The 26739-nt window shown below is 49.8% G+C and overlaps 20 non-coding genes across 20 annotated transcripts; 9 read left to right on the top strand and 11 right to left on the bottom strand.

Annotated features, from left to right (window-relative positions):
- Positions 1 to 103: 103 nt before the first annotated feature.
- On the bottom strand, positions 104 to 175 carry TRNAG-UCC (transfer RNA glycine (anticodon UCC)). The gene has a single exon. It is a non-coding gene; the product is annotated as a tRNA-Gly (tRNA).
- Positions 176 to 440: 265 nt separating this feature from the next.
- Positions 441 to 513, bottom strand: TRNAK-CUU (transfer RNA lysine (anticodon CUU)). Its single transcript has one exon. It is a non-coding gene; the product is annotated as a tRNA-Lys (tRNA).
- Positions 514 to 3599: 3086 nt separating this feature from the next.
- Positions 3600 to 3671, bottom strand: TRNAG-UCC (transfer RNA glycine (anticodon UCC)). The gene has a single exon. It is a non-coding gene; the product is annotated as a tRNA-Gly (tRNA).
- A 265-nt stretch (positions 3672 to 3936) lies between these two features.
- TRNAK-CUU (transfer RNA lysine (anticodon CUU)) lies at positions 3937 to 4009 on the bottom strand. The gene has a single exon. It is a non-coding gene; the product is annotated as a tRNA-Lys (tRNA).
- A 3086-nt stretch (positions 4010 to 7095) lies between these two features.
- TRNAG-UCC (transfer RNA glycine (anticodon UCC)) lies at positions 7096 to 7167 on the bottom strand. The gene has a single exon. It is a non-coding gene; the product is annotated as a tRNA-Gly (tRNA).
- Positions 7168 to 7884: 717 nt separating this feature from the next.
- Positions 7885 to 7972, top strand: TRNAY-GUA (transfer RNA tyrosine (anticodon GUA)). Its single transcript is given in 2 exon segments — positions 7885 to 7921; positions 7937 to 7972. It is a non-coding gene; the product is annotated as a tRNA-Tyr (tRNA).
- A 142-nt stretch (positions 7973 to 8114) lies between these two features.
- On the top strand, positions 8115 to 8188 carry TRNAN-GUU (transfer RNA asparagine (anticodon GUU)). The gene has a single exon. It is a non-coding gene; the product is annotated as a tRNA-Asn (tRNA).
- Positions 8189 to 10921: 2733 nt separating this feature from the next.
- TRNAK-CUU (transfer RNA lysine (anticodon CUU)) lies at positions 10922 to 10994 on the bottom strand. The gene has a single exon. It is a non-coding gene; the product is annotated as a tRNA-Lys (tRNA).
- Positions 10995 to 14869: 3875 nt separating this feature from the next.
- TRNAY-GUA (transfer RNA tyrosine (anticodon GUA)) lies at positions 14870 to 14956 on the top strand. The gene is given in 2 exon segments: positions 14870 to 14906; positions 14921 to 14956. It is a non-coding gene; the product is annotated as a tRNA-Tyr (tRNA).
- A 142-nt stretch (positions 14957 to 15098) lies between these two features.
- TRNAN-GUU (transfer RNA asparagine (anticodon GUU)) lies at positions 15099 to 15172 on the top strand. The gene has a single exon. It is a non-coding gene; the product is annotated as a tRNA-Asn (tRNA).
- A 2404-nt stretch (positions 15173 to 17576) lies between these two features.
- On the bottom strand, positions 17577 to 17648 carry TRNAG-UCC (transfer RNA glycine (anticodon UCC)). Its single transcript has one exon. It is a non-coding gene; the product is annotated as a tRNA-Gly (tRNA).
- A 717-nt stretch (positions 17649 to 18365) lies between these two features.
- TRNAY-GUA (transfer RNA tyrosine (anticodon GUA)) lies at positions 18366 to 18452 on the top strand. Its single transcript is given in 2 exon segments — positions 18366 to 18402; positions 18417 to 18452. It is a non-coding gene; the product is annotated as a tRNA-Tyr (tRNA).
- Positions 18453 to 21072: 2620 nt separating this feature from the next.
- Positions 21073 to 21144, bottom strand: TRNAG-UCC (transfer RNA glycine (anticodon UCC)). Its single transcript has one exon. It is a non-coding gene; the product is annotated as a tRNA-Gly (tRNA).
- A 265-nt stretch (positions 21145 to 21409) lies between these two features.
- On the bottom strand, positions 21410 to 21482 carry TRNAK-CUU (transfer RNA lysine (anticodon CUU)). Its single transcript has one exon. It is a non-coding gene; the product is annotated as a tRNA-Lys (tRNA).
- Positions 21483 to 21861: 379 nt separating this feature from the next.
- On the top strand, positions 21862 to 21948 carry TRNAY-GUA (transfer RNA tyrosine (anticodon GUA)). Its single transcript is given in 2 exon segments — positions 21862 to 21898; positions 21913 to 21948. It is a non-coding gene; the product is annotated as a tRNA-Tyr (tRNA).
- A 142-nt stretch (positions 21949 to 22090) lies between these two features.
- Positions 22091 to 22164, top strand: TRNAN-GUU (transfer RNA asparagine (anticodon GUU)). Its single transcript has one exon. It is a non-coding gene; the product is annotated as a tRNA-Asn (tRNA).
- Positions 22165 to 24568: 2404 nt separating this feature from the next.
- On the bottom strand, positions 24569 to 24640 carry TRNAG-UCC (transfer RNA glycine (anticodon UCC)). The gene has a single exon. It is a non-coding gene; the product is annotated as a tRNA-Gly (tRNA).
- A 265-nt stretch (positions 24641 to 24905) lies between these two features.
- On the bottom strand, positions 24906 to 24978 carry TRNAK-CUU (transfer RNA lysine (anticodon CUU)). The gene has a single exon. It is a non-coding gene; the product is annotated as a tRNA-Lys (tRNA).
- Positions 24979 to 25357: 379 nt separating this feature from the next.
- TRNAY-GUA (transfer RNA tyrosine (anticodon GUA)) lies at positions 25358 to 25444 on the top strand. Its single transcript is given in 2 exon segments — positions 25358 to 25394; positions 25409 to 25444. It is a non-coding gene; the product is annotated as a tRNA-Tyr (tRNA).
- Positions 25445 to 25586: 142 nt separating this feature from the next.
- TRNAN-GUU (transfer RNA asparagine (anticodon GUU)) lies at positions 25587 to 25660 on the top strand. Its single transcript has one exon. It is a non-coding gene; the product is annotated as a tRNA-Asn (tRNA).
- The last annotated feature ends 1079 nt before the right edge of the window (positions 25661 to 26739 follow it).

Raw genomic sequence — 26739 nt, 5'->3', positions numbered from 1 at the left:
AGAATATTTGCACTGTTGTCACTAAGGCAAGACATCTTAGGAGCTTTGTTGAAGGAGCTTTGGCCCTGTGCTCTTTTGTCAAGGGCACAAAGAAGAAGAAGACTGCGTTGGCCGGGAATCGAACCCGGGTCAACTGCTTGGAAGGCAGCTATGCTCACCACTATACCACCAACGCAAGGCTGTGCAGCAAGCATGCTGCTGGCTGTGTAGAACTAAGGCCATCCATGACATTGACTCCACAGACCCCCTGCTGCGCAAGGTCCATTTGCTGGCGTACCAAGTCACCTCTAGGAAGATGAGCTAGAAATATTTCCCCATTGGTGGAGAGAAAGGAAGCCAAGCCAGTAGATATGGTAAAGGTGTGATTGTGCAGTGCGCTTGAAGGAACTGGAGACACTGACACCTTTTGCAAAGGCCTTTGACTCGGCCAAAAAAAGGCATGCCCAACGTGGGGCTCGAACCCACGACCCTGAGATTAAGAGTCTCATGCTCTACCGACTGAGCTAGCCGGGCTACCACACTCTGCTGCTTTGAGGCCTCTTGCAGCTAGCAGGCTCTGACCACTCTTTCCTAGCTTTCGCCACAATTCCTTTGGCTAAACTCAATGTGCTTCCAAGTACTATTCTGCTCACTTGCTGTCAAGGCACAGGGTACATCACCATTTTTGCCGGGACTTTGGAGGATCACAACAAAATGCGCTGGCTCTTTACAAACCCTTTTCTCTCTTTGCAATACGTCAAGCCGTAGCCTCCCACATAACGTCTGCCTAGGCATCTGCCCTTATCGGCCGAGGCGGCATCAAGCAATACCTCAACCTAGAAGGTCAAATGCAAAGTGTTCAGCACTGGCTTTGCATTCAAGGGCTCATGTGTTACCACACCCATCTGAGTTCCCTTCGATAGCTCAGCTGGTAGAGCGGAGGACTGTAGTAGATGAAGTAGCAATCCTTAGGTCGCTGGTTCAATTCTGGCTCGAAGGAAGGGCTTTTTAGCCCGCGTCTCTCCCTTTTAGAAAGAAGGCAATCCCTCATCTCTACAAATGTGCAATTGGGAAGCTTTTTAGGCACCTTGAGTTGATCTTTCATTTCTCCTTCGGGCCAGTTCAAGCATGCTCCGTGTGTGGTCTCTGTGGCGCAATCGGTTAGCGCGTTCGGCTGTTAACCGAAAGGTTGGTGGTTCGAGCCCACCCAGTGACGCTCACGTTTTCTCATTACCTTAGCCGGGACCGCTGCCAAGTCTGACACCCACCTAGGAAGACAAAGCATCTCCTTTGGCTCGCCTCACACGGCTGCCAATTGAGCCTTCGCTCACCACATTCCTTGAAAACGGACTAGTAATATGTCGCATTCAATTGCTCTTGTTCTGGAATGTTGAAGATCTTTCCTAGTTTAGTCAAGCCACTTCTTCGCTTCCGCTGACTCTCAGGAACAAACCCCAGCATTTCTATTCACACCTGAAGAGGCCTTAGTCCAATTACCATGGAATGTGTAGATGTTGATTGTCCAGGAACAGGAGGGGAGGTGTGAGAATTGTGGAGGCGCCCTTTTTCAAGTTACATCATCCCCTTGTTGGGTGTCAGGAAGCCTGCATAGCTAATAGTGCCTAGATTGACCTGGCTAAAGGCGTCAATTGTTGTCAAATGGCCTGGAGAGAGGTGTTAATAATTTGGAAGACAGATAGTGTGGCTGGACAAGCTTGTGTCCCAGTGTATTGCTGGCCTTGAACTACACAGGGATGCAATGTTTCTTAAAGATCCTTCTGAGTTTTTCCGACACTCCAGTTCCATACGGGATGACTATATTTCTCCAAGTGTTCTGCTTCTCCCCAGTTTGTTTTCCTGAGCTTGCGGAGGTTTTAACCAAGACCCAGTCTGGGTAGCCACAAGCTTTCAAAGCCCTCCTGAGATGTCCCGGTAGCACCCTCCTAGTCATGTGCTAGGATTTGTATAGTTGGCCTCTGCTTACCAGAGAGGCTGTCAGGTAAATTCAGTGTGGTATTCTGCTTAACAGAGTGCTGCGATGGATTACTCAGGTCTGCTGATGATTCTCTGATGTTGTTTGAGTTTGTCAGAGTTCTTCCCGCCTTCGGGAAGCTGTGAGAGCTTTCCAGAACATGGGTGGGGGCTAGGCAAACGGACAGCATGAATATGGATACAGCCCTGGCCATTTGCAAGGGGGGGCATTCCAGTCGCATGCTGGGAGTGGCATGTATGTTCTGCCAGCACATGGGCTCAGCGTCTTTCCTGGGAGAGGGCCGAACAGTTGGGCTGGAGGCAGGCTGCCTCGCCTGGAGCAGGCTGCTATGCGGCCCCAGGTGGGTCGACCTGAGGGCCTGAAACCGGTCAGGACGTCAATACCGCTTAACTAAGAGATCAGCTAGATGTCCTCAGTGTGAAAAGTTCTAATTTTGCAGTATCCCACTACAATTCCCCATCCCTATCCCCAGCTCTACAAGAAAACTCCAAAAACAAACATCCCCAAGTGCGGTCATTGAAGACAAGGAGCGTTTGCGCGTGTGTGTATGTGGCTGAAGAAATACACTGTGCCTGGCTGCGGGGCGAAGTAAAGGGAAACCGGGGCAAACATGCCAGCGTCCCTGGCAAGGGTGGCGTTACATCTGTGTTCTTTTGTCTTTAGACTCTTTTTGTTGCTACCATGTCAGCCGGATATATTGCAGAGTCCTAAGAACCCCCAGCTTGTGTTCCAGTGGGTGGTGTGAGTCAAAAGGCAGATAGCGGTCTGTGTGGGTAGGTATCCTGGAGACCTCCCTGCCCAAGTCAGCCCCTTCCTTGCCTTGTAAGACGCCGTCCAAAAGGGGTCATTTGCTATTCAGTGCCTCTTCCCGTGTACACTTGATGTATTGGTCCGCTGACTTGATGCGTTCACTAAAAGCTTGTGTTTCTGATGCTCTACTCTCCAGCCAAGTATAATCCACATGCCTTAACAAACGACTTGGTCTTTTCCCCATGGAACAATTCAAGTCTCTCTTGTCCAGCTGCTCCATGCACAGGTTAGCTACAATGGGAAATACAAGTGATCCCATGGCAGCGGCGTGTTTCTGTCTGTAAAAGTTATTGGGGTACTTGAAATGGGCTTGCTTGAGTCAAAGGGCCAGCAATGAATGCACTTGGTCAAGCTTTAGTTCTTTTTGGCTGTCAAGAGTCTTCCCTTATTTCAGATGTTTCCCACAATGTCAATAGCCTCCGCAAAGCGTATCCAAGTGAAAAGGCCTATGACATCATGGGACATGCTTGTTTCTTCTGTCTCCGACTTCAGTCTACATTCCTCGTTGAGAAATTCTTTAGCATTCTTCAAAATGCTGCCAGTTATCTTGCCATTTGAGGGTGTTGGAATGGTAGCCAGCTACTTAGCAATGCTGTGTGTGCCAGAGTTGATTGTTTGTGAATCGGTGTTTGAAATGCCTGAACCTTGTCCCTGGATAATGCTGTACTCCTTGAGCGAGTTAAAGCATGAGGCCGGAGCCTGTTGGGATGCGGCAGAATATTTGCACTGTTGTCACTAAGGCAAGACATCTTAGGAGCTTTGTTGAAGGAGCTTTGGCCCTGTGCTCTTTTGTCAAGGGCACAAAGAAGAAGAAGACTGCGTTGGCCGGGAATCGAACCCGGGTCAACTGCTTGGAAGGCAGCTATGCTCACCACTATACCACCAACGCAAGGCTGTGCAGCAAGCATGCTGCTGGCTGTGTAGAACTAAGGCCATCCATGACATTGACTCCACAGACCCCCTGCTGCGCAAGGTCCATTTGCTGGCGTACCAAGTCACCTCTAGGAAGATGAGCTAGAAATATTTCCCCATTGGTGGAGAGAAAGGAAGCCAAGCCAGTAGATATGGTAAAGGTGTGATTGTGCAGTGCGCTTGAAGGAACTGGAGACACTGACACCTTTTGCAAAGGCCTTTGACTCGGCCAAAAAAAGGCATGCCCAACGTGGGGCTCGAACCCACGACCCTGAGATTAAGAGTCTCATGCTCTACCGACTGAGCTAGCCGGGCTACCACACTCTGCTGCTTTGAGGCCTCTTGCAGCTAGCAGGCTCTGACCACTCTTTCCTAGCTTTCGCCACAATTCCTTTGGCTAAACTCAATGTGCTTCCAAGTACTATTCTGCTCACTTGCTGTCAAGGCACAGGGTACATCACCATTTTTGCCGGGACTTTGGAGGATCACAACAAAATGCGCTGGCTCTTTACAAACCCTTTTCTCTCTTTGCAATACGTCAAGCCGTAGCCTCCCACATAACGTCTGCCTAGGCATCTGCCCTTATCGGCCGAGGCGGCATCAAGCAATACCTCAACCTAGAAGGTCAAATGCAAAGTGTTCAGCACTGGCTTTGCATTCAAGGGCTCATGTGTTACCACACCCATCTGAGTTCCCTTCGATAGCTCAGCTGGTAGAGCGGAGGACTGTAGTAGATGAAGTAGCAATCCTTAGGTCGCTGGTTCAATTCTGGCTCGAAGGAAGGGCTTTTTAGCCCGCGTCTCTCCCTTTTAGAAAGAAGGCAATCCCTCATCTCTACAAATGTGCAATTGGGAAGCTTTTTAGGCACCTTGAGTTGATCTTTCATTTCTCCTTCGGGCCAGTTCAAGCATGCTCCGTGTGTGGTCTCTGTGGCGCAATCGGTTAGCGCGTTCGGCTGTTAACCGAAAGGTTGGTGGTTCGAGCCCACCCAGTGACGCTCACGTTTTCTCATTACCTTAGCCGGGACCGCTGCCAAGTCTGACACCCACCTAGGAAGACAAAGCATCTCCTTTGGCTCGCCTCACACGGCTGCCAATTGAGCCTTCGCTCACCACATTCCTTGAAAACGGACTAGTAATATGTCGCATTCAATTGCTCTTGTTCTGGAATGTTGAAGATCTTTCCTAGTTTAGTCAAGCCACTTCTTCGCTTCCGCTGACTCTCAGGAACAAACCCCAGCATTTCTATTCACACCTGAAGAGGCCTTAGTCCAATTACCATGGAATGTGTAGATGTTGATTGTCCAGGAACAGGAGGGGAGGTGTGAGAATTGTGGAGGCGCCCTTTTTCAAGTTACATCATCCCCTTGTTGGGTGTCAGGAAGCCTGCATAGCTAATAGTGCCTAGATTGACCTGGCTAAAGGCGTCAATTGTTGTCAAATGGCCTGGAGAGAGGTGTTAATAATTTGGAAGACAGATAGTGTGGCTGGACAAGCTTGTGTCCCAGTGTATTGCTGGCCTTGAACTACACAGGGATGCAATGTTTCTTAAAGATCCTTCTGAGTTTTTCCGACACTCCAGTTCCATACGGGATGACTATATTTCTCCAAGTGTTCTGCTTCTCCCCAGTTTGTTTTCCTGAGCTTGCGGAGGTTTTAACCAAGACCCAGTCTGGGTAGCCACAAGCTTTCAAAGCCCTCCTGAGATGTCCCGGTAGCACCCTCCTAGTCATGTGCTAGGATTTGTATAGTTGGCCTCTGCTTACCAGAGAGGCTGTCAGGTAAATTCAGTGTGGTATTCTGCTTAACAGAGTGCTGCGATGGATTACTCAGGTCTGCTGATGATTCTCTGATGTTGTTTGAGTTTGTCAGAGTTCTTCCCGCCTTCGGGAAGCTGTGAGAGCTTTCCAGAACATGGGTGGGGGCTAGGCAAACGAACAGCATGAATATGGATACAGCCCTGGCCATTTGCAAGGGGGGGCATTCCAGTCGCATGCTGGGAGTGGCATGTATGTTCTGCCAGCACATGGGCTCAGCGTCTTTCCTGGGAGAGGGCCGAACAGTTGGGCTGGAGGCAGGCTGCCTCGCCTGGAGCAGGCTGCTATGCGGCCCCAGGTGGGTCGACCTGAGGGCCTGAAACCGGTCAGGACGTCAATACCGCTTAACTAAGAGATCAGCTAGATGTCCTCAGTGTGAAAAGTTCTAATTTTGCAGTATCCCACTACAATTCCCCATCCCTATCCCCAGCTCTACAAGAAAACTCCAAAAACAAACATCCCCAAGTGCGGTCATTGAAGACAAGGAGCGTTTGCGCGTGTGTGTATGTGGCTGAAGAAATACACTGTGCCTGGCTGCGGGGCGAAGTAAAGGGAAACCGGGGCAAACATGCCAGCGTCCCTGGCAAGGGTGGCGTTACATCTGTGTTCTTTTGTCTTTAGACTCTTTTTGTTGCTACCATGTCAGCCGGATATATTGCAGAGTCCTAAGAACCCCCAGCTTGTGTTCCAGTGGGTGGTGTGAGTCAAAAGGCAGATAGCGGTCTGTGTGGGTAGGTATCCTGGAGACCTCCCTGCCCAAGTCAGCCCCTTCCTTGCCTTGTAAGACGCCGTCCAAAAGGGGTCATTTGCTATTCAGTGCCTCTTCCCGTGTACACTTGATGTATTGGTCCGCTGACTTGATGCGTTCACTAAAAGCTTGTGTTTCTGATGCTCTACTCTCCAGCCAAGTATAATCCACATGCCTTAACAAACGACTTGGTCTTTTCCCCATGGAACAATTCAAGTCTCTCTTGTCCAGCTGCTCCATGCACAGGTTAGCTACAATGGGAAATACAAGTGATCCCATGGCAGCGGCGTGTTTCTGTCTGTAAAAGTCATTGGGGTACTTGAAATGGGCTTGCTTGAGTCAAAGGGCCAGCAATGAATGCACTTGGTCAAGCTTTAGTTCTTTTTGGCTGTCAAGAGTCTTCCCTCATTTCAGATGTTTCCCACAATGTCAATAGCCTCCGCAAAGCGTATCCAAGTGAAAAGGCCTATGACATCATGGGACATGCTTGTTTCTTCTGTCTCCGACTTCAGTCTACATTCCTCGTTGAGAAATTCTTTAGCATTCTTCAAAATGCTGCCAGTTATCTTGCCATTTGAGGGTGTTGGAATGGTAGCCAGCTACTTAGCAATGCTGTGTGTGCCAGAGTTGATTGTTTGTGAATCAGTGTTTGAAATGCCTGAACCTTGTCCCTGGATAATGCTGTACTCCTTGAGCGAGTTAAAGCATGAGGCCGGAGCCTGTTGGGATGCGGCGGAATATTTGCACTGTTGTCACTAAGGCAAGACATCTTAGGAGCTTTGTTGAAGGAGCTTTGGCCCTGTGCTCTTTTGTCAAGGGCGCAAAGAAGAAGAAGACTGCGTTGGCCGGGAATCGAACCCGGGTCAACTGCTTGGAAGGCAGCTATGCTCACCACTATACCACCAACGCAAGGCTGTGCAGCAAGCATGCTGCTGGCTGTGTAGAACTAAGGCCATCCATGACATTGACTCCACAGACCCCCTGCTGCGCAAGGTCCATTTGCTGGCGTACCAAGTCACCTCTAGGAAGATGAGCTAGAAATATTTCCCCATTGGTGGAGAGAAAGGAAGCCAAGCCAGTAGATATGGTAAAGGTGTGATTGTGCAGTGCGCTTGAAGGAACTGGAAACACTGACACCTTTTGCAAAGGCCTTTGACTCGGCCAAAAACAGGCACGCCCAACGTGGGGCTCAAACCCACGACCCTGAGATTAAGAGTCTCATGCTCTACCGACTGAGCTAGCCGGGCTACCACACTCTGCTGCTTTGAGGCCTCTTGCAGCTAGCAGGCTCTGACCACTCTTTCCTAGCTTTCGCCACAATTCCTTTGGCTAAACTCAATGTGCTTCCAAGTACTATTCTGCTCACTTGCTGTCAAGGCACAGGGTACATCACCATTTTTGCCGGGACTTTGGAGGATCACAACAAAATGCGCTGGCTCTTTACAAACCCTTTTCTCTCTTTGCAATACGTCAAGCCGTAGCCTCCCACATAACGTCTGCCTAGGCATCTGCCCTTATCGGCCGAGGCGGCATCAAGCAATACCTCAACCTAGAAGGTCAAATGCAAAGTGTTCAGCACTGGCTTTGCATTCAAGGGCTCATGTGTTACCGCACCCATCTGAGTTCCCTTCGATAGCTCAGCTGGTAGAGCGGAGGACTGTAGTAGATGAAGTAGCTAATCCTTAGGTCGCTGGTTCAATTCCGGCTCGAAGGAAGGGCTTTTTAGCCCGCGTCTCTCCCTTTTAGAAAGAAGGCAATCCCTCATCTCTACAAATGTGCAATTGGGAAGCTTTTTAGGCACCTTGAGTTGATCTTTCATTTCTCCTTCGGGCCAGTTCAAGCACGCTCCGTGTGTGGTCTCTGTGGCGCAATCGGTTAGCGCGTTCGGCTGTTAACCGAAAGGTTGGTGGTTCGAGCCCACCCAGGGACGCTCACGTTTTCTCATTACCTTAGCCGGGACCGCTGCCAAGTCTGACACCCACCTAGGAAGACAAAGCATCTCCTTTGGCTCGCCTCACACGGCTGCCAATTGAGCCTTCGCTCACCACATTCCTTGAAAACGGACTAGTAATATGTCGCATTCAATTGCTCTTGTTCTGGAATGTTGAAGATCTTTCCTAGTTTAGTCAAGCCACTTCTTCGCTTCCGCTGACTCTCAGGAACAAACCCCAGCATTTCTATTCACACCTGAAGAGGCCTTAGTCCAATTACCATGGAATGTGTAGATGTTGATTGTCCAGGAACAGGAGGGGAGGTGTGAGAATTGTGGAGGCGCCCTTTTTCAAGTTACATCATCCCCTTGTTGGGTGTCAGGAAGCCTGCATAGCTAATAGTGCCTAGATTGACCTGGCTAAAGGCGTCAATTGTTGTCAAATCGCCTGGAGAGAGGTGTTAATAATGTGGAAGACAGATAGTGTGGCTGGACAAGCTTGTGTCCCAGTGTATTGCTGGCCTTGAACTACACAGGGATGCAATGTTTCTTAAAGATCCTTCTGAGTTTTTCCGACACTCCAGTTCCATACGGGATGACTATATTTCTCCAAGTGTTCTGCTTCTCCCCAGTTTGTTTTCCTGAGCTTGCGGAGGTTTTAACCAAGACCCAGTCTGGGTAGCCACAAGCTTTCAAAGCCCTCCTGAGATGTCCCGGTAGCACCCTCCTAGTCATGTGCTAGGATTTGTATAGTTGGCCTCTGCTTACCAGAGAGGCTGTCAGGTAAATTCAGTGTGGTATTCTGCTTAACAGAGTGCTGCGATGGATTACTCAGGTCTGCTGATGATTCTCTGATGTTGTTTGAGTTTGTCAGAGTTCTTCCCGCCTTCGGGAAGCTGTGAGAGCTTTCCAGAACATGGGTGGGGGCTAGGCAAACGGACAGCATGAATATGGATACAGCCCTGGCCATTTGCAAGGGGGGGCATTCCAGTCGCATGCTGGGAGTGGCATGTATGTTCTGCCAGCACATGGGCTCAGCGTCTTTCCTGGGAGAGGGCCGAACAGTTGGGCTGGAGGCAGGCTGCCTCGCCTGGAGCAGGCTGCTATGCGGCCCCAGGTGGGTCGACCTGAGGGCCTGAAACCGGTCAGGACGTCAATACCGCTTAACTAAGAGATCAGCTAGATGTCCTCAGTGTGAAAAGTTCTAATTTTGCAGTATCCCACTACAATTCCCCATCCCTATCCCCAGCTCTACAAGAAAACTCCAAAAACAAACATCCCCAAGTGCGGTCATTGAAGACAAGGAGCGTTTGCGCGTGTGTGTATGTGGCTGAAGAAATACACTGTGCCTGGCTGCGGGGCGAAGTAAAGGGAAACCGGGGCAAACATGCCAGCGTCCCTGGCAAGGGTGGCGTTACATCTGTGTTCTTTTGTCTTTAGACTCTTTTTGTTGCTACCATGTCAGCCGGATATATTGCAGAGTCCTAAGAACCCCCAGCTTGTGTTCCAGTGGGTGGTGTGAGTCAAAAGGCAGATAGCGGTCTGTGTGGGTAGGTATCCTGGAGACCTCCCTGCCCAAGTCAGCCCCTTCCTTGCCTTGTAAGACGCCGTCCAAAAGGGGTCATTTGCTATTCAGTGCCTCTTCCCGTGTACACTTGATGTATTGGTCCGCTGACTTGATGCGTTCACTAAAAGCTTGTGTTTCTGATGCTCTACTCTCCAGCCAAGTATAATCCACATGCCTTAACAAACGACTTGGTCTTTTCCCCATGGAACAATTCAAGTCTCTCTTGTCCAGCTGCTCCATGCACAGGTTAGCTACAATGGGAAATACAAGTGATCCCATGGCAGCGGCGTGTTTCTGTCTGTAAAAGTTATTGGGGTACTTGAAATGGGCTTGCTTGAGTCAAAGGGCCAGCAATGAATGCACTTGGTCAAGCTTTAGTTCTTTTTGGCTGTCAAGAGTCTTCCCTTATTTCAGATGTTTCCCACAATGTCAATAGCCTCCGCAAAGCGTATCCAAGTGAAAAGGCCTATGACATCATGGGACATGCTTGTTTCTTCTGTCTCCGACTTCAGTCTACATTCCTCGTTGAGAAATTCTTTAGCATTCTTCAAAATGCTGCCAGTTATCTTGCCATTTGAGGGTGTTGGAATGGTAGCCAGCTACTTAGCAATGCTGTGTGTGCCAGAGTTGATTGTTTGTGAATCGGTGTTTGAAATGCCTGAACCTTGTCCCTGGATAATGCTGTACTCCTTGAGCGAGTTAAAGCATGAGGCCGGAGCCTGTTGGGATGCGGCAGAATATTTGCACTGTTGTCACTAAGGCAAGACATCTTAGGAGCTTTGTTGAAGGAGCTTTGGCCCTGTGCTCTTTTGTCAAGGGCACAAAGAAGAAGAAGACTGTGTTGGCCGGGAATCGAACCCGGGTCAACTGCTTGGAAGGCAGCTATGCTCACCACTATACCACCAACGCAAGGCTGTGCAGCTGCTGGCTGTGTAGAACTAAGGCCATCCATGACATTGACTCCACAGACCCCCTGCTGCGCAAGGTCCATTTGCTGGCGTACCAAGTCACCTCTAGGAAGATGAGCTAGAAATATTTCCCCATTGGTGGAGAGAAAGGAAGCCAAGCCAGTAGATATGGTAAAGGTGTGATTGTGCAGTGCGCTTGAAGGAACTGGAGACACTGACACCTTTTGCAAAGGCCTTTGACTCGGCCAAAAAAAGGCATGCCCAACGTGGGGCTCGAACCCACGACCCTGAGATTAAGAGTCTCATGCTCTACCGACTGAGCTAGCCGGGCTACCACACTCTGCTGCTTTGAGGCCTCTTGCAGCTAGCAGGCTCTGACCACTCTTTCCTAGCTTTCGCCACAATTCCTTTGGCTAAACTCAATGTGCTTCCAAGTACTATTCTGCTCACTTGCTGTCAAGGCACAGGGTACATCACCATTTTTGCCGGGACTTTGGAGGATCACAACAAAATGCGCTGGCTCTTTACAAACCCTTTTCTCTCTTTGCAATACGTCAAGCCGTAGCCTCCCACATAACGTCTGCCTAGGCATCTGCCCTTATCGGCCGAGGCGGCATCAAGCAATACCTCAACCTAGAAGGTCAAATGCAAAGTGTTCAGCACTGGCTTTGCATTCAAGGGCTCATGTGTTACCACACCCATCTGAGTTCCCTTCGATAGCTCAGCTGGTAGAGCGGAGGACTGTAGTAGATGAAGTAGCAATCCTTAGGTCGCTGGTTCAATTCTGGCTCGAAGGAAGGGCTTTTTAGCCCGCGTCTCTCCCTTTTAGAAAGAAGGCAATCCCTCATCTCTACAAATGTGCAATTGGGAAGCTTTTTAGGCACCTTGAGTTGATCTTTCATTTCTCCTTCGGGCCAGTTCAAGCATGCTCCGTGTGTGGTCTCTGTGGCGCAATCGGTTAGCGCGTTCGGCTGTTAACCGAAAGGTTGGTGGTTCGAGCCCACCCAGTGACGCTCACGTTTTCTCATTACCTTAGCCGGGACCGCTGCCAAGTCTGACACCCACCTAGGAAGACAAAGCATCTCCTTTGGCTCGCCTCACACGGCTGCCAATTGAGCCTTCGCTCACCACATTCCTTGAAAACGGACTAGTAATATGTCGCATTCAATTGCTCTTGTTCTGGAATGTTGAAGATCTTTCCTAGTTTAGTCAAGCCACTTCTTCGCTTCCGCTGACTCTCAGGAACAAACCCCAGCATTTCTATTCACACCTGAAGAGGCCTTAGTCCAATTACCATGGAATGTGTAGATGTTGATTGTCCAGGAACAGGAGGGGAGGTGTGAGAATTGTGGAGGCGCCCTTTTTCAAGTTACATCATCCCCTTGTTGGGTGTCAGGAAGCCTGCATAGCTAATAGTGCCTAGATTGACCTGGCTAAAGGCGTCAATTGTTGTCAAATGGCCTGGAGAGAGGTGTTAATAATTTGGAAGACAGATAGTGTGGCTGGACAAGCTTGTGTCCCAGTGTATTGCTGGCCTTGAACTACACAGGGATGCAATGTTTCTTAAAGATCCTTCTGAGTTTTTCCGACACTCCAGTTCCATACGGGATGACTATATTTCTCCAAGTGTTCTGCTTCTCCCCAGTTTGTTTTCCTGAGCTTGCGGAGGTTTTAACCAAGACCCAGTCTGGGTAGCCACAAGCTTTCAAAGCCCTCCTGAGATGTCCCGGTAGCACCCTCCTAGTCATGTGCTAGGATTTGTATAGTTGGCCTCTGCTTACCAGAGAGGCTGTCAGGTAAATTCAGTGTGGTATTCTGCTTAACAGAGTGCTGCGATGGATTACTCAGGTCTGCTGATGATTCTCTGACGTTGTTTGAGTTTGTCAGAGTTCTTCCCGCCTTCGGGAAGCTGTGAGAGCTTTCCAGAACATGGGTGGGGGCTAGGCAAACGAACAGCATGAATATGGATACAGCCCTGGCCATTTGCAAGGGGGGGCATTCCAGTCGCATGCTGGGAGTGGCATGTATGTTCTGCCAGCACATGGGCTCAGCGTCTTTCCTGGGAGAGGGCCGAACAGTTGGGCTGGAGGCAGGCTGCCTCGCCTGGAGCAGGCTGCTATGCGGCCCCAGGTGGGTCGACCTGAGGGCCTGAAACCGGTCAGGACGTCAATACCGCTTAACTAAGAGATCAGCTAGATGTCCTCAGTGTGAAAAGTTCTAATTTTGCAGTATCCCACTACAATTCCCCATCCCTATCCCCAGCTCTACAAGAAAACTCCAAAAACAAACATCCCCAAGTGCGGTCATTGAAGACAAGGAGCGTTTGCGCGTGTGTGTATGTGGCTGAAGAAATACACTGTGCCTGGCTGCGGGGCGAAGTAAAGGGAAACCGGGGCAAACATGCCAGCGTCCCTGGCAAGGGTGGCGTTACATCTGTGTTCTTTTGTCTTTAGACTCTTTTTGTTGCTACCATGTCAGCCGGATATATTGCAGAGTCCTAAGAACCCCCAGCTTGTGTTCCAGTGGGTGGTGTGAGTCAAAAGGCAGATAGCGGTCTGTGTGGGTAGGTATCCTGGAGACCTCCCTGCCCAAGTCAGCCCCTTCCTTGCCTTGTAAGACGCCGTCCAAAAGGGGTCATTTGCTATTCAGTGCCTCTTCCCGTGTACACTTGATGTATTGGTCCGCTGACTTGATGCGTTCACTAAAAGCTTGTGTTTCTGATGCTCTACTCTCCAGCCAAGTATAATCCACATGCCTTAACAAACGACTTGGTCTTTTCCCCATGGAACAATTCAAGTCTCTCTTGTCCAGCTGCTCCATGCACAGGTTAGCTACAATGGGAAATACAAGTGATCCCATGGCAGCGGCGTGTTTCTGTCTGTAAAAGTCATTGGGGTACTTGAAATGGGCTTGCTTGAGTCAAAGGGCCAGCAATGAATGCACTTGGTCAAGCTTTAGTTCTTTTTGGCTGTCAAGAGTCTTCCCTCATTTCAGATGTTTCCCACAATGTCAATAGCCTCCGCAAAGCGTATCCAAGTGAAAAGGCCTATGACATCATGGGACATGCTTGTTTCTTCTGTCTCCGACTTCAGTCTACATTCCTCGTTGAGAAATTCTTTAGCATTCTTCAAAATGCTGCCAGTTATCTTGCCATTTGAGGGTGTTGGAATGGTAGCCAGCTACTTAGCAATGCTGTGTGTGCCAGAGTTGATTGTTTGTGAATCAGTGTTTGAAATGCCTGAACCTTGTCCCTGGATAATGCTGTACTCCTTGAGCGAGTTAAAGCATGAGGCCGGAGCCTGTTGGGATGCGGCGGAATATTTGCACTGTTGTCACTAAGGCAAGACATCTTAGGAGCTTTGTTGAAGGAGCTTTGGCCCTGTGCTCTTTTGTCAAGGGCGCAAAGAAGAAGAAGACTGCGTTGGCTGGGAATCGAACCCGGGTCAACTGCTTGGAAGGCAGCTATGCTCACCACTATACCACCAACGCAAGGCTGTGCAGCAAGCATGCTGCTGGCTGTGTAGAACTAAGGCCATCCATGACATTGACTCCACAGACCCCCTGCTGCGCAAGGTCCATTTGCTGGCGTATCAAGTCACCTCTAGGAAGATGAGCTAGAAATATTTCCCCATTGGTGGAGAGAAAGGAAGCCAAGCCAGTAGATATGGTAAAGGTGTGATTGTGCAGTGCGCTTGAAGGAACTGGAAACACTGACACCTTTTGCAAAGGCCTTTGACTCGGCCAAAAACAGGCACGCCCAACGTGGGGCTCAAACCCACGACCCTGAGATTAAGAGTCTCATGCTCTACCGACTGAGCTAGCCGGGCTACCACACTCTGCTGCTTTGAGGCCTCTTGCAGCTAGCAGGCTCTGACCACTCTTTCCTAGCTTTCGCCACAATTCCTTTGGCTAAACTCAATGTGCTTCCAAGTACTATTCTGCTCACTTGCTGTCAAGGCACAGGGTACATCACCATTTTTGCCGGGACTTTGGAGGATCACAACAAAATGCGCTGGCTCTTTACAAACCCTTTTCTCTCTTTGCAATACGTCAAGCCGTAGCCTCCCACATAACGTCTGCCTAGGCATCTGCCCTTATCGGCCGAGGCGGCATCAAGCAATACCTCAACCTAGAAGGTCAAATGCAAAGTGTTCAGCACTGGCTTTGCATTCAAGGGCTCATGTGTTACCGCACCCATCTGAGTTCCCTTCGATAGCTCAGCTGGTAGAGCGGAGGACTGTAGTAGATGAAGTAGCAATCCTTAGGTCGCTGGTTCAATTCCGGCTCGAAGGAAGGGCTTTTTAGCCCGCGTCTCTCCCTTTTAGAAAGAAGGCAATCCCTCATCTCTACAAATGTGCAATTGGGAAGCTTTTTAGGCACCTTGAGTTGATCTTTCATTTCTCCTTCGGGCCAGTTCAAGCACGCTCCATGTGTGGTCTCTGTGGCGCAATCGGTTAGCGCGTTCGGCTGTTAACCGAAAGGTTGGTGGTTCGAGCCCACCCAGGGACGCTCACGTTTTCTCATTACCTTAGCCGGGACCGCTGCCAAGTCTGACACCCACCTAGGAAGACAAAGCGTCTCCTTTGGCTCGCCTCACACGGCTGCCAATTGAGCCTTCGCTCACCACATTCCTTGAAAACGGACTAGTAATATGTCGCATTCAATTGCTCTTGTTCTGGAATGTTGAAGATCTTTCCTAGTTTAGTCAAGCCACTTCTTCGCTTCCGCTGACTCTCAGGAACAAACCCCAGCATTTCTATTCACACCTGAAGAGGCCTTAGTCCAATTACCATGGAATGTGTAGATGTTGATTGTCCAGGAACAGGAGGGGAGGTGTGAGAATTGTGGAGGCGCCCTTTTTCAAGTTACATCATCCCCTTGTTGGGTGTCAGGAAGCCTGCATAGCTAATAGTGCCTAGATTGACCTGGCTAAAGGCGTCAATTGTTGTCAAATCGCCTGGAGAGAGGTGTTAATAATGTGGAAGACAGATAGTGTGGCTGGACAAGCTTGTGTCCCAGTGTATTGCTGGCCTTGAACTACACAGGGATGCAATGTTTCTTAAAGATCCTTCTGAGTTTTTCCGACACTCCAGTTCCATACGGGATGACTATATTTCTCCAAGTGTTCTGCTTCTCCCCAGTTTGTTTTCCTGAGCTTGCGGAGGTTTTAACCAAGACCCAGTCTGGGTAGCCACAAGCTTTCAAAGCCCTCCTGAGATGTCCCGGTAGCACCCTCCTAGTCATGTGCTAGGATTTGTATAGTTGGCCTCTGCTTACCAGAGAGGCTGTCAGGTAAATTCAGTGTGGTATTCTGCTTAACAGAGTGCTGCGATGGATTACTCAGGTCTGCTGATGATTCTCTGACGTTGTTTGAGTTTGTCAGAGTTCTTCCCGCCTTCGGGAAGCTGTGAGAGCTTTCCAGAACATGGGTGGGGGCTAGGCAAACGAACAGCATGAATATGGATACAGCCCTGGCCATTTGCAAGGGGGGGCATTCCAGTCGCATGCTGGGAGTGGCATGTATGTTCTGCCAGCACATGGGCTCAGCGTCTTTCCTGGGAGAGGGCCGAACAGTTGGGCTGGAGGCAGGCTGCCTCGCCTGGAGCAGGCTGCTATGCGGCCCCAGGTGGGTCGACCTGAGGGCCTGAAACCGGTCAGGACGTCAATACCGCTTAACTAAGAGATCAGCTAGATGTCCTCAGTGTGAAAAGTTCTAATTTTGCAGTATCCCACTACAATTCCCCATCCCTATCCCCAGCTCTACAAGAAAACTCCAAAAACAAACATCCCCAAGTGCGGTCATTGAAGACAAGGAGCGTTTGCGCGTGTGTGTATGTGGCTGAAGAAATACACTGTGCCTGGCTGCGGGGCGAAGTAAAGGGAAACCGGGGCAAACATGCCAGCGTCCCTGGCAAGGGTGGCGTTACATCTGTGTTCTTTTGTCTTTAGACTCTTTTTGTTGCTACCATGTCAGCCGGATATATTGCAGAGTCCTAAGAACCCCCAGCTTGTGTTCCAGTGGGTGGTGTGAGTCAAAAGGCAGATAGCGGTCTGTGTGGGTAGGTATCCTGGAGACCTCCCTGCCCAAGTCAGCCCCTTCCTTGCCTTGTAAGACGCCGTCCAAAAGGGGTCATTTGCTATTCAGTGCCTCTTCCCGTGTACACTTGATGTATTGGTCCGCTGACTTGATGCGTTCACTAAAAGCTTGTGTTTCTGATGCTCTACTCTCCAGCCAAGTATAATCCACATGCCTTAACAAACGACTTGGTCTTTTCCCCATGGAACAATTCAAGTCTCTCTTGTCCAGCTGCTCCATGCACAGGTTAGCTACAATGGGAAATACAAGTGATCCCATGGCAGCGGCGTGTTTCTGTCTGTAAAAGTCATTGGGGTACTTGAAATGGGCTTGCTTGAGTCAAAGGGCCAGCAATGAATGCACTTGGTCAAGCTTTAGTTCTTTTTGGCTGTCAAGAGTCTTCCCTCATTTCAGATGTTTCCCACAATGTCAATAGCCTCCGCAAAGCGTATCCAAGTGAAAAGGCCTATGACATCATGGGACATGCTTGTTTCTTCTGTCTCCGACTTCAGTCTACATTCCTCGTTGAGAAATTCTTTAGCATTCTTCAAAATGCTGCCAGTTATCTTGCCATTTGAGGGTGTTGGAATGGTAGCCAGCTACTTAGCAATGCTGTGTGTGCCAGAGTTGATTGTTTGTGAATCGGTGTTTGAAATGCCTGAACCTTGTCCCTGGATAATGCTGTACTCCTTGAGCGAGTTAAAGCATGAGGCCGGAGCCTGTTGGGATGCGGCGGAATATTTGCACTGTTGTCACTAAGGCAAGACATCTTAGGAGCTTTGTTGAAGGAGCTTTGGCCCTGTGCTCTTTTGTCAAGGGCGCAAAGAAGAAGAAGACTGCGTTGGCCGGGAATCGAACCCGGGTCAACTGCTTGGAAGGCAGCTATGCTCACCACTATACCACCAACGCAAGGCTGTGCAGCAAGCATGCTGCTGGCTGTGTAGAACTAAGGCCATCCATGACATTGACTCCACAGACCCCCTGCTGCGCAAGGTCCATTTGCTGGCGTACCAAGTCACCTCTAGGAAGATGAGCTAGAAATATTTCCCCATTGGTGGAGAGAAAGGAAGCCAAGCCAGTAGATATGGTAAACGTGTGATTGTGCAGTGCGCTTGAAGGAACTGGAGACACTGACACCTTTTGCAAAGGCCTTTGACTCGGCCAAAAAAAGGCACGCCCAACGTGGGGCTCGAACCCACGACCCTGAGATTAAGAGTCTCATGCTCTACCGACTGAGCTAGCCAGGCTACCACACTCTGCTGCTTTGAGGCCTCTTGCAGCTAGCAGGCTCTGACCACTCTTTCCTAGCTTTCGCCACAATTCCTTTGGCTAAACTCAATGTGCTTGCAAGTACTATTCTGCTCACTTGCTGTCAAGGCACAGGGTACATCACCATTTTTGCCGGGACTTTGGAGGATCACAACAAAATGCGCTGGCTCTTTACAAACCCTTTTCTCTCTTTGCAATACGTCAAGCCGTAGCCTCCCACATAACGTCTGCCTAGGCATCTGCCCTTATCGGCCGAGGCGGCATCAAGCAATACCTCAACCTAGAAGGTCAAATGCAAAGTGTTCAGCACTGGCTTTGCATTCAAGGGCTCATGTGTTACCACACCCATCTGAGTTCCCTTCGATAGCTCAGCTGGTAGAGCGGAGGACTGTAGTAGATGAAGTAGCAATCCTTAGGTCGCTGGTTCAATTCCAGCTCGAAGGAAGGGCTTTTTAGCCCGCGTCTCTCCCTTTTAGAAAGAAGGCAATCCCTCATCTCTACAAATGTGCAATTGGGAAGCTTTTTAGGCACCTTGAGTTGATCTTTCATTTCTCCTTCGGGCCAGTTCAAGCACGCTCCGTGTGTGGTCTCTGTGGCGCAATCGGTTAGCGCGTTCAGCTGTTAACCGAAAGGTTGGTGGTTCGAGCCCACCCAGGGACGCTCACGTTTTCTCATTACCTTAGCCGGGACCGCTGCCAAGTCTGACACCCACCTAGGAAGACAAAGCATCTCCTTTGGCTCGCCTCACACGGCTGCCAATTGAGCCTTCGCTCACCACATTCCTTGAAAACGGACTAGTAATATGTCGCATTCAATTGCTCTTGTTCTGGAATGTTGAAGATCTTTCCTAGTTTAGTCAAGCCACTTCTTCGCTTCCGCTGACTCTCAGGAACAAACCCCAGCATTTCTATTCACACCTGAAGAGGCCTTAGTCCAATTACCATGGAATGTGTAGATGTTGATTGTCCAGGAACAGGAGGGGAGGTGTGAGAATTGTGGAGGCGCCCTTTTTCAAGTTACATCATCCCCTTGTTGGGTGTCAGGAAGCCTGCATAGCTAATAGTGCCTAGATTGACCTGGCTAAAGGCGTCAATTGTTGTCAAATCGCCTGGAGAGAGGTGTTAATAATGTGGAAGACAGATAGTGTGGCTGGACAAGCTTGTGTCCCAGTGTATTGCTGGCCTTGAACTACACAGGGATGCAATGTTTCTTAAAGATCCTTCTGAGTTTTTCCGACACTCCAGTTCCATACGGGATGACTATATTTCTCCAAGTGTTCTGCTTCTCCCCAGTTTGTTTTCCTGAGCTTGCGGAGGTTTTAACCAAGACCCAGTCTGGGTAGCCACAAGCTTTCAAAGCCCTCCTGAGATGTCCCGGTAGCACCCTCCTAGTCATGTGCTAGGATTTGTATAGTTGGCCTCTGCTTACCAGAGAGGCTGTCAGGTAAATTCAGTGTGGTATTCTGCTTAACAGAGTGCTGCGATGGATTACTCAGGTCTGCTGATGATTCTCTGACGTTGTTTGAGTTTGTCAGAGTTCTTCCCGCCTTCGGGAAGCTGTGAGAGCTTTCCAGAACATGGGTGGGGGCTAGGCAAACGAACAGCATGAATATGGATACAGCCCTGGCCATTTGCAAGGGGGGGCATTCCAGTCGCATGCTGGGAGTGGCATGTATGTTCTGCCAGCACATGGGCTCAGCGTCTTTCCTGGGAGAGGGCCGATCAGTTGGGCTGGAGGCAGGCTGCCTCGCCTGGAGCAGGCTGCTATGCGGCCCCAGGTGGGTCGACCTGAGGGCCTGAAACCGGTCAGGACGTCAATACCGCTTAACTAAGAGATCAGCTAGATGTCCTCAGTGTGAAAAGTTCTAATTTTGCAGTATCCCACTACAATTCCCCATCCCTATCCCCAGCTCTACAAGAAAACTCCAAAAACAAACATCCCCAAGTGCGGTCATTGAAGACAAGGAGCGTTTGCGCGTGTGTGTATGTGGCTGAAGAAATACACTGTGCCTGGCTGCGGGGCGAAGTAAAGGGAAACCGGGGCAAACATGCCAGCGTCCCTGGCAAGGGTGGCGTTACATCTGTGTTCTTTTGTCTTTAGACTCTTTTTGTTGCTACCATGTCAGCCGGATATATTGCAGAGTCCTAAGAACCCCCAGCTTGTGTTCCAGTGGGTGGTGTGAGTCAAAAGGCAGATAGCGGTCTGTGTGGGTAGGTATCCTGGAGACCTCCCTGCCCAAGTCAGCCCCTTCCTTGCCTTGTAAGACGCCGTCCAAAAGGGGTCATTTGCTATTCAGTGCCTCTTCCCGTGTACACTTGATGTATTGGTCCGCTGACTTGATGCGTTCACTAAAAGCTTGTGTTTCTGATGCTCTACTCTCCAGCCAAGTATAATCCACATGCCTTAACAAACGACTTGGTCTTTTCCCCATGGAACAATTCAAGTCTCTCTTGTCCAGCTGCTCCATGCACAGGTTAGCTACAATGGGAAATACAAGTGATCCCATGGCAGCGGCGTGTTTCTGTCTGTAAAAGTCATTGGGGTACTTGAAATGGGCTTGCTTGAGTCAAAGGGCCAGCAATGAATGCACTTGGTCAAGCTTTAGTTCTTTTTGGCTGTCAAGAGTCTTCCCTCATTTCAGATGTTTCCCACAATGTCAATAGCCTCCGCAAAGCGTATCCAAGTGAAAAGGCCTATGACATCATGGGACATGCTTGTTTCTTCTGTCTCCGACTTCAGTCTACATTCCTCGTTGAGAAATTCTTTAGCATTCTTCAAAATGCTGCCAGTTATCTTGCCATTTGAGGGTGTTGGAATGGTAGCCAGCTACTTAGCAATGCTGTGTGTGCCAGAGTTGATTGTTTGTGAATCGGTGTTTGAAATGCCTGAACCTTGTCCCTGGATAATGCTGTACTCCTTGAGCGAGTTAAAGCATGAGGCCGGAGCCTGTTGGGATGCGGCGGAATATTTGCACTGTTGTCACTAAGGCAAGACATCTTAGGAGCTTTGTTGAAGGAGCTTTGGCCCTGTGCTCTTTTGTCAAGGGCGCAAAGAAGAAGAAGACTGCGTTGGCCGGGAATCGAACCCGGGTCAACTGCTTGGAAGGCAGCTATGCTCACCACTATACCACCAACGCAAGGCTGTGCAGCAAGCATGCTGCTGGCTGTGTAGAACTAAGGCCATCCATGACATTGACTCCACAGACCCCCTGCTGCGCAAGGTCCATTTGCTGGCGTACCAAGTCACCTCTAGGAAGATGAGCTAGAAATATTTCCCCATTGGTGGAGAGAAAGGAAGCCAAGCCAGTAGATATGGTAAACGTGTGATTGTGCAGTGCGCTTGAAGGAACTGGAGACACTGACACCTTTTGCAAAGGCCTTTGACTCGGCCAAAAAAAGGCACGCCCAACGTGGGGCTCGAACCCACGACCCTGAGATTAAGAGTCTCATGCTCTACCGACTGAGCTAGCCGGGCTACCACACTCTGCTGCTTTGAGGCCTCTTGCAGCTAGCAGGCTCTGACCACTCTTTCCTAGCTTTCGCCACAATTCCTTTGGCTAAACTCAATGTGCTTGCAAGTACTATTCTGCTCACTTGCTGTCAAGGCACAGGGTACATCACCATTTTTGCCGGGACTCTGGAGGATCACAACAAAATGCGCTGGCTCTTTACAAACCCTTTTCTCTCTTTGCAATACGTCAAGCCGTAGCCTCCCACATAACGTCTGCCTAGGCATCTGCCCTTATCGGCCGAGGCGGCATCAAGCAATACCTCAACCTAGAAGGTCAAATGCAAAGTGTTCAGCACTGGCTTTGCATTCAAGGGCTCATGTGTTACCACACCCATCTGAGTTCCCTTCGATAGCTCAGCTGGTAGAGCGGAGGACTGTAGTAGATGAAGTAGCAATCCTTAGGTCGCTGGTTCAATTCCAGCTCGAAGGAAGGGCTTTTTAGCCCGCGTCTCTCCCTTTTAGAAAGAAGGCAATCCCTCATCTCTACAAATGTGCAATTGGGAAGCTTTTTAGGCACCTTGAGTTGATCTTTCATTTCTCCTTCGGGCCAGTTCAAGCACGCTCCGTGTGTGGTCTCTGTGGCGCAATCGGTTAGCGCGTTCGGCTGTTAACCGAAAGGTTGGTGGTTCGAGCCCACCCAGGGACGCTCACGTTTTCTCATTACCTTAGCCGGGACCGCTGCCAAGTCTGACACCCACCTAGGAAGACAAAGCATCTCCTTTGGCTCGCCTCACACGGCTGCCAATTGAGCCTTCGCTCACCACATTCCTTGAAAACGGACTAGTAATATGTCGCATTCAATTGCTCTTGTTCTGGAATGTTGAAGATCTTTCCTAGTTTAGTCAAGCCACTTCTTCGCTTCCGCTGACTCTCAGGAACAAACCCCAGCATTTCTATTCACACCTGAAGAGGCCTTAGTCCAATTACCATGGAATGTGTAGATGTTGATTGTCCAGGAACAGGAGGGGAGGTGTGAGAATTGTGGAGGCGCCCTTTTTCAAGTTACATCATCCCCTTGTTGGGTGTCAGGAAGCCTGCATAGCTAATAGTGCCTAGATTGACCTGGCTAAAGGCGTCAATTGTTGTCAAATCGCCTGGAGAGAGGTGTTAATAATGTGGAAGACAGATAGTGTGGCTGGACAAGCTTGTGTCCCAGTGTATTGCTGGCCTTGAACTACACAGGGATGCAATGTTTCTTAAAGATCCTTCTGAGTTTTTCCGACACTCCAGTTCCATACGGGATGACTATATTTCTCCAAGTGTTCTGCTTCTCCCCAGTTTGTTTTCCTGAGCTTGCGGAGGTTTTAACCAAGACCCAGTCTGGGTAGCCACAAGCTTTCAAAGCCCTCCTGAGATGTCCCGGTAGCACCCTCCTAGTCATGTGCTAGGATTTGTATAGTTGGCCTCTGCTTACCAGAGAGGCTGTCAGGTAAATTCAGTGTGGTATTCTGCTTAACAGAGTGCTGCGATGGATTACTCAGGTCTGCTGATGATTCTCTGACGTTGTTTGAGTTTGTCAGAGTTCTTCCCGCCTTCGGGAAGCTGTGAGAGCTTTCCAGAACATGGGTGGGGGCTAGGCAAACGGACAGCATGAATATGGATACAGCCCTGGCCATTTGCAAGGGGGGGCATTCCAGTCGCATGCTGGGAGTGGCATGTATGTTCTGCCAGCACATGGGCTCAGCGTCTTTCCTGGGAGAGGGCCGAACAGTTGGGCTGGAGGCAGGCTGCCTCGCCTGGAGCAGGCTGCTATGCGGCCCCAGGTGGGTCGACCTGAGGGCCTGAAACCGGTCAGGACGTCAATACCGCTTAACTAAGAGATCAGCTAGATGTCCTCAGTGTGAAAAGTTCTAATTTTGCAGTATCCCACTACAATTCCCCATCCCTATCCCCAGCTCTACAAGAAAACTCCAAAAACAAACATCCCCAAGTGCGGTCATTGAAGACAAGGAGCGTTTGCGCGTGTGTGTATGTGGCTGAAGAAATACACTGTGCCTGGCTGCGGGGCGAAGTAAAGGGAAACCGGGGCAAACATGCCAGCGTCCCTGGCAAGGGTGGCGTTACATCTGTGTTCTTTTGTCTTTAGACTCTTTTTGTTGCTACCATGTCAGCCGGATATATTGCAGAGTCCTAAGAACCCCCAGCTTGTGTTCCAGTGGGTGGTGTGAGTCAAAAGGCAGATAGCGGTCTGTGTGGGTAGGTATCCTGGAGACCTCCCTGCCCAAGTCAGCCCCTTCCTTGCCTTGTAAGACGCCGTCCAAAAGGGGTCATTTGCTATTCAGTGCCTCTTCCCGTGTACACTTGATGTATTGGTCCGCTGACTTGATGCGTTCACTAAAAGCTTGTGTTTCTGATGCTCTACTCTCCAGCCAAGTATAATCCACATGCCTTAACAAACGACTTGGTCTTTTCCCCATGGAACAATTCAAGTCTCTCTTGTCCAGCTGCTCCATGCACAGGTTAGCTACAATGGGAAATACAAGTGATCCCATGGCAGCGGCGTGTTTCTGTCTGTAAAAGTCATTGGGGTACTTGAAATGGGCTTGCTTGAGTCAAAGGGCCAGCAATGAATGCACTTGGTCAAGCTTTAGTTCTTTTTGGCTGTCAAGAGTCTTCCCTCATTTCAGATGTTTCCCACAATGTCAATAGCCTCCGCAAAGCGTATCCAAGTGAAAAGGCCTATGACATCATGGGACATGCTTGTTTCTTCTGTCTCCGACTTCAGTCTACATTCCTCGTTGAGAAATTCTTTAGCATTCTTCAAAATGCTGCCAGTTATCTTGCCATTTGAGGGTGTTGGAATGGTAGCCAGCTACTTAGCAATGCTGTGTGTGCCAGAGTTGATTGTTTGTGAATCGGTGTTTGAAATGCCTGAACCTTGTCCCTGGATAATGCTGTACTCCTTGAGCGAGTTAAAGCATGAGGCCGGAGCCTGTTGGGATGCGGCGGAATATTTGCACTGTTGTCACTAAGGCAAGACATCTTAGGAGCTTTGTTGAAGGAGCTTTGGCCCTGTGCTCTTTTGTCAAGGGCGCAAAGAAGAAGAAGACTGCGTTGGCCGGGAATCGAACCCGGGTCAACTGCTTGGAAGGCAGCTATGCTCACCACTATACCACCAACGCAAGGCTGTGCAGCAAGCATGCTGCTGGCTGTGTAGAACTAAGGCCATCCATGACATTGACTCCACAGACCCCCTGCTGCGCAAGGTCCATTTGCTGGCGTACCAAGTCACCTCTAGGAAGATGAGCTAGAAATATTTCCCCATTGGTGGAGAGAAAGGAAGCCAAGCCAGTAGATATGGTAAAGGTGTGATTGTGCAGTGCGCTTGAAGGAACTGGAGATACTGACACCTTTTGCAAAGGCCTTTGACTCGGCCAAAAAAAGGCACGCCCAACGTGGGGCTCGAACCCACGACCCTGAGATTAAGAGTCTCATGCTCTACCGACTGAGCTAGCCGGGCTACCACACTCTGCTGCTTTGAGGCCTCTTGCAGCTAGCAGGCTCTGACCACTCTTTCCTAGCTTTCGCCACAATTCCTTTGGCTAAACTCAATGTGCTTGCAAGTACTATTCTGCTCACTTGCTGTCAAGGCACAGGGTACATCACCATTTTTGCCGGGACTTTGGAGGATCACAACAAAATGCGCTGGCTCTTTACAAACCCTTTTCTCTCTTTGCAATACGTCAAGCCGTAGCCTCCCACATAACGTCTGCCTAGGCATCTGCCCTTATCGGCCGAGGCGGCATCAAGCAATACCTCAACCTAGAAGGTCAAATGCAAAGTGTTCAGCACTGGCTTTGCATTCAAGGGCTCATGTGTTACCACACCCATCTGAGTTCCCTTCGATAGCTCAGCTGGTAGAGCGGAGGACTGTAGTAGATGAAGTAGCAATCCTTAGGTCGCTGGTTCAATTCCGGCTCGAAGGAAGGGCTTTTTAGCCCGCGTCTCTCCCTTTTAGAAAGAAGGCAATCCCTCATCTCTACAAATGTGCAATTGGGAAGCTTTTTAGGCACCTTGAGTTGATCTTTCATTTCTCCTTCGGGCCAGTTCAAGCACGCTCCGTGTGTGGTCTCTGTGGCGCAATCGGTTAGCGCGTTCGGCTGTTAACCGAAAGGTTGGTGGTTCGAGCCCACCCAGGGATGCTCACGTTTTCTCATTACCTTAGCCGGGACCGCTGCCAAGTCTGACACCCACCTAGGAAGACAAAGCATCTCCTTTGGCTCGCCTCACACGGCTGCCAATTGAGCCTTCGCTCACCACATTCCTTGAAAACGGACTAGTAATATGTCGCATTCAATTGCTCTTGTTCTGGAATGTTGAAGATCTTTCCTAGTTTAGTCAAGCCACTTCTTCGCTTCCGCTGACTCTCAGGAACAAACCCCAGCATTTCTATTCACACCTGAAGAGGCCTTAGTCCAATTACCATGGAATGTGTAGATGTTGATTGTCCAGGAACAGGAGGGGAGGTGTGAGAATTGTGGAGGCGCCCTTTTTCAAGTTACATCATCCCCTTGTTGGGTGTCAGGAAGCCTGCATAGCTAATAGTGCCTAGATTGACCTGGCTAAAGGCGTCAATTGTTGTCAAATCGCCTGGAGAGAGGTGTTAATAATGTGGAAGACAGATAGTGTGGCTGGACAAGCTTGTGTCCCAGTGTATTGCTGGCCTTGAACTACACAGGGATGCAATGTTTCTTAAAGATCCTTCTGAGTTTTTCCGACACTCCAGTTCCATACGGGATGACTATATTTCTCCAAGTGTTCTGCTTCTCCCCAGTTTGTTTTCCTGAGCTTGCGGAGGTTTTAACCAAGACCCAGTCTGGGTAGCCACAAGCTTTCAAAGCCCTCCTGAGATGTCCCGGTAGCACCCTCCTAGTCATGTGCTAGGATTTGTATAGTTGGCCTCTGCTTACCAGAGAGGCTGTCAGGTAAATTCAGTGTGGTATTCTGCTTAACAGAGTGCTGCGATGGATTACTCAGGTCTGCTGATGATTCTCTGATGTTGTTTGAGTTTGTCAGAGTTCTTCCCGCCTTCGGGAAGCTGTGAGAGCTTTCCAGAACATGGGTGGGGGCTAGGCAAACGGACAGCATGAATATGGATACAGCCCTGGCCATTTGCAAGGGGGGGCATTCCAGTCGCATGCTGGGAGTGGCATGTATGTTCTGCCAGCACATGGGCTCAGCGTCTTTCCTGGGAGAGGGCCGAACAGTTGGGCTGGAGGCA

This window comes from Staurois parvus, unplaced genomic scaffold (assembly GCF_062004578.1).
Source record: "Staurois parvus isolate SC_StPar_1 unplaced genomic scaffold, SC_StPar_1.0 ptg001130l, whole genome shotgun sequence".
Lineage (NCBI taxonomy): Eukaryota > Metazoa > Chordata > Amphibia > Anura > Ranidae > Staurois > Staurois parvus.
This window is presented reverse-complemented; position numbering and strand designations above follow the sequence as displayed.